The 5,793-nt window shown below is 37.0% G+C and overlaps 1 pseudogene; it reads left to right on the forward strand.

Moving 5' to 3' along the window:
• The first annotated feature begins 655 nt into the window (after nucleotides 1–655).
• LOC149178136 (disease resistance protein RPS2-like) lies at nucleotides 656–3,949 on the forward strand (annotated as a pseudogene).
• The last annotated feature ends 1,844 nt before the right edge of the window (nucleotides 3,950–5,793 follow it).

The raw sequence follows: 5,793 nt of genomic DNA on the forward strand, positions 1-5,793 counted from the left end.
AACAGTAATGAAAGAAGGATGGACCCAGGCAGTGACGCTTACAGATCAGTACAATAATTAAAATTACAGTGAGGATGGACCCAGTCAGTAATGTTTACAGAGCATAAAGTCATAGTTGTGTCGGATCAACTCTTTCCCAGAAATTGCAATAAAACATTATTATTTTCCCGTTGATAATAAAAATTACACCTGAGAACACTAATGAAAGGAGGATGGACCCAGGAAATTGCAATAAAACATTATTATTTTCCCGTTGATAATAAAAATTACACATGAGAACAGTAATGAAAGAAGGATGGACCCAGGCAGTGACGCTTACAGATCAGTACAATAATTAAAATTACAGTGAGGATGGACCCAGTCAGTAATGTTTACAGAGCATAAAGTCATAGTTGTGTCGGATCAACTCTTTCCCAGAAATTGCAATAAAACATTATTGTTGTTAAAGTTTGCCCCTCATCAAGTCTTTAACCTTATCGATCGTTCTTATGCCCCTCGATTTATTTCAATGTGTAATTATTACAATTTCCAACGATTTAACACAATCATGTTGCAATTCCTAACCTTTTCTAAAGGTTAAAAGTACAATAATTCCAACTTTTTCTAAAGGTTAGACAAATTAAGGCCCACCCGCATAATTCGCTTTAGAATCACGAAGGGGGAACAACGATTTGAAAAAGCTGAGGTCGATTAATACGGCCATCGACCTCCCTCTCTCCTCTGTTCTTATATTCACTCGTTCACCTGCATTTCTCAATTTCGCTTACTCTCTCGCAGCCCTTTTCAGATCTGCTCGCGCTACCCTTGCATTTGCCCCTTCTTTTGCTTTGAGTGCTCAGCTAAATAAATTATCCATGGCGACGGATTTTGGAATTGGAACGGCAGCCAACGTTGCGGCCGCCAATGTTGCAGGCCCTATTATCGGTGTAGTCATCGAAAAAATGAAGGATGTCATTGAGATGGGGGAAAATGTCCGTCATCTCATAACTGACTACACCAGTAGGCTGGACTTTGTTGTCCATATTGATAATCATTTCCGAGAGCAGCAGAGAGAGCTCCCACAGCCCGTCCAGAATTGTTTGGAAAGAATCCGTCATGACCTTCAAGAAGTTATGTATTTGATCGCTAATTCGGAGCCACAGCCACGGTGTTTCGGCTGCTGCTCCTTCCGCAACCCCATGCTGGCCACCCAAATTAGAGATCGGAAGACGGGACTTGATCGACTCTTTGAAGAGCTTGAAAGGGTATTTTCATTATGTGCCAATACCACACAGATTGTGGACGCCGCACCGCTTCAGGTAGACGCCCTTCGTCAACCTGTCTCGGTGTCCAGATTCGTAGGGTCAGCCATTAAAGATGCTCAGAAGAAAGTGCAGGCATGGCTTGGTGAAGCTCATCCCCAAGCTCGGATGGTCGGCATTTCTGGCATGGGGGGCGTCGGCAAGACTTCTATACTGAAACTAATCTACAACCACTTCAAAGAGGTGAGAGGTATTTTTGATGCAGTAATTTGGCTTACAATTTCTCGGAAGTATGAGATTACAAATTTGCAGGCCTCCATGGCCGAGACACTTAATTTAAAGCTCGAGGGCATCTCTGACAAAGATTTAAGGAAAATGAAATTGTCTGCATCGCTTCGAGGGAAGAAATTTCTTCTAATTTTGGACGACTTGTGGCGTTCAATCGATCTCACCGAGATCGGCGTGACATTTGAGGATGATCACAATTGTTCCAAAGTATTAATGTCGAGTCGCAGCAGCGATGTCATTGGACAAATGGGCGCAAGCGCCAACTATTCCTTGAGAATACAACCTCTGTCCACAGAGGAAGGGTTGGTGTTGTTCAGGAGAGAAGCTTTTACAAATGGGGTGGTTCCATATGAGAGCGTACAGGGTATTGCTAGAGAAATTGCCATGGAGTGTCAAGGATTGCCGTTGGCCCTCAATGTAGTAGCTGCAGCAATGAGGTTGAAAAAGACGGAAGATGAGTGGAAGCGTGCTTTGAATTTGATGAGGAAGGTAGATCCATCATTCCGAATCAGCAACGACAGCATTGATGCAGAACTCGACAAGCGCTTAAAATGGAGCTATGATGAATTAGCTGATCCTAACTTAAAGATTTGTTTTTTGTACTGTGCCGTCTTTCCTGAGGATGCAGAGATTGATGTGGAGACGCTGGTCCAAATGTGGAGCGCGGAAAAGTTGGTCACCCACATGGATGCTGGGCACGAGTACATAGATGCACTAGTAGGTAAGTGCTTGTTCGAATATGTTAGCGATGATAGAGAAGAAGTAAAAGTTCATGATATTGTGCATGACCTGGCCATTTCTATTGGCCGAAGTGAGGAGAACTGCTTGTTTGCCTCAGGTCAACATCTACAAGATTTCCCTATTGAAGGTGAGATTAGGGATTGCAAACGAATATCAGTTGGTCATAATGATATTCGTGTTCTTCCAACCAGTCTGGCTTGCCCAAAACTGGTGAGTTTGGTACTAGCTTGCACAATAAAGAAATTACAGAGGTTAATGAAGGATTTCTCTCAGCTGCCATGTCTCTCAAGGTTCTTGATCTCTCTCACACCAACATAACAACGCTGCCAACGTCACTGGGTCAACTGGAACAACTTGAATTTCTGAATTTGAGTGGCTGCTACAATTTGCAGACTTTGCCAGAGAGCATAGATAATCTTTCTCGTCTGGAATTTTTGAATCTTGAATATTGTGATTCTCTAAATTCATTGCCAGACAACATCGGTAATCTCAGAAATCTAAAGCATCTCAGCTTAGAAGGATGTCATCGCTTAATGGCGATTCCACATGGTATCTCTCACCTCACTTCATTGAACAAGCTGTTCTTGCCACTGCTGAGTAGGTGTCCTATAAATGTGGAGGATATTGCAAATCTCTCGAATCTGATGGAGCTGAGGGCAAGGCTAGAATGTAAAAATATAGAGAGTACAATGACTACATGGACGGAGCTAAGGAGGTTGGAGGTAAGCTGCGTCTACGATGCAGATAGAGATGATGTGGGGGAGGAGCATATTTTTCCCTTCAACATGGATAATCTGAACAAGTTGGAACATTTTGCACTCTATTTTTATAAGGGGGTAAGTTTACCCAACTGCATTCCTCAGTTTCAAAACCTGAGAGAGTTAGAATTGTATAACTGTGAGCAACTCGGGGAGCTTCCTGGAATTGTAGGCGGGTGGGGCTTTCCAATGTTGAAGAGGTTGAGACTTGGGGGTCTAAGCAAATTAGAAAGCATGATGGTGGGATCATCTGTTTCTGTTTTGTCAAGTGAAGAAACAATGCCCCAACTCGAACATATAGACATAGACAATTGCTGTTCGTTGAAGAGATTGAGAACGAGGAAATTACCTCGTTTAAAGAAGTTAAGCATCTCTTCGTGCAGGGAGTTTGAAGCACTCGAAATTGAGAGTTGCGGTCTTCCGATGCTCGAGGACTTGGCGCTTTATGGCCTAGAAAAGTGTGAGACTATAGTGGGACCCTCTGGTGTGATCAACGACGGAGTAATGCCCAAACTTCAACATTTGAACATAGGTGATTGTCCATCGCTGAGAAGATTGGTATTAGAGAAGCTATCTAATTTAAGGGACATTGATATACGGGGTTGCAATGAGCTAAGGGAGTTAGCGGTGGGGAGCGGCGGCTTTCCAGCGTTGGAGACGTTGAGTCTGTGTTGCTGTCCGAAGGTAGAGAATATGGTGGGGCCCCATGATGTGTGGGATGACCAAACAATGCCTCAACTTAGATCATTGGAGATATCAGAGTGTCCATTACTCAAGACATTGCCAAGAGGAATGGAGAAACTGTCCAGGTTGCAGGAAATAAAGGGAGAGGTCGAGTGGTGGCCAAATCTAATTTGGGATTTGGGAAGATGAGAATGTGAAAAATAGTCTCTTTCCTCTTTTTCGTTCCATATATTGAAGATGAATAAGATGTGTACACAGTTACTATCATAAATGTTTTGTTATATTTTACACCAATGGTAATATTATTAATTTTAAAGTGAGATATTTTGTGTTTAATATTATTTAAATGTTATTTGGGATTTACATAGTGTGATGTTTAAATGTTATTTCTATATAATTTAATTAATCATATTTTTTTTAATTAATTTATATATTCTTTGTTATTTTTTTTTATTTAATAAATTCAAAATTTTCTTTTATAATTTATTTAATAAGTATATTAAGATAATAGTTTTTTTTTTTTTTTTTTTTTAATTTTTTAATTTTTTTATTTAATAATCTATATTTTTTATTTGAAAAGTCTTTTATCAAAGTCAATAATAATAATTATTTTATAATTTATTTAATAAGTATATTAAGATAATAGTTTTTTTTTTTTTTTAATTTTTTTATTTAATAATCTATATTTTTTATTTGAAAAGTCTTTTATCAAAGTCAATAATAATTATTATTTTCATTATGATTAAAGTTAATACTCATCACTTTTATCATTTTTTCTTTCTGTAACACTAATATTTATATTTTATCACATTTTTCTATTGAAATGAGTTTAATATTTTTCATTTCATTAGTTGAACTTCAAGTTTCTAAAGATGAATAAAGAATTCACTCTAAACATGAGACAAATCCTTAAAAACAACACATAATTTTCCAAAAGTATTCATGGACATAATTATACTTTATTATTTTTTATATATTTTATTATAAATTCTATATATTATTATTTAATGTATAATTATTAATTTTAATTAGATTATTATTATTATTAATTTTAATTTTAATGATACATAAAATGATGATACTAAAAATATATAATTGCTATTTTTTATTTGAATATTAAAAAACTATTTATTTAAAAAATAAAAATTATTTTGTAATGAATATTCAATATGTTTCAGTGTTTTGAATTGAATAAAAAATCATAATTTCATGATATATACTTTATTATTTTTATATATTTTATTAGAAAATTTCCATATTATTTAATGCATAATTATTTGAACCAAAGAGAGAATATTCATTATAGTAAACTGGGTGGACAAAGTTATACTCTATTACTTTTTATATATTTTATTAGAAATTTTACATTTTGTTATTTAATGCATAATTGTTAATTTTAAATTAGATTATTATTCTTATTAATATTAGTTTTAATGATATATAAAATTATAATAATAAAATTATATAGTTGTTATTTTTTATTTGAATATTAAAAAACTATTTATTTTTTAATTACAATATGTTTCAATGTTTTAAATTGCTTAAAGAATGGAAAAGCATATCACCTGATTGGGAGGCGGGGGCGAGCTCTGTAAACTGATCTAGGGTTAGCATTAGCGTTCGAAGTTGGGCACCATGGCGGGATGCACAGGGGGAGTGCTGCTCCCTCCTACAGTCAAATAGTGACGGACAAAAGCAAGGACACTAGAAAGTAGTGTTTTAAGAAACATTTGGAGATGGCAACAGAGGCAATCAACACGGAAAAACTGGGAAAAAACAGACCCCCAGATCAGGAAGGGGATAAGAAGGAAGCTAGTAAGGAAAAGAAGGCAGGGGGTAGTAGTCAGAAGACTTCTTCTATGAGTACAACTGGGGTCTGCAAACCCAAGTTGAACATCATTCCCCGGGTCATTTTAAGTGACCCAGTGCTACAAGCGCATAGAGATCACATGGCGGAATATGCGGTTATATGCAAATTCATGGGGATATGGCCGACGGAGAGGGCGCTGCATGTATGGATAAGGAGCCACTGGAAACCAAAGGGGGAAATAAACCTTCATCTGGGATCTAAGGGCTTCTTC

The sequence above is a fragment of the Pinus tabuliformis genome, chromosome 4_1 (assembly GCF_031772625.1).
Source record: "Pinus tabuliformis cultivar Carrire ecotype Pingquan chromosome 4_1, CPIR1, whole genome shotgun sequence".
Taxonomy (NCBI): Eukaryota; Viridiplantae; Streptophyta; class Pinopsida; order Pinales; family Pinaceae; genus Pinus; species Pinus tabuliformis.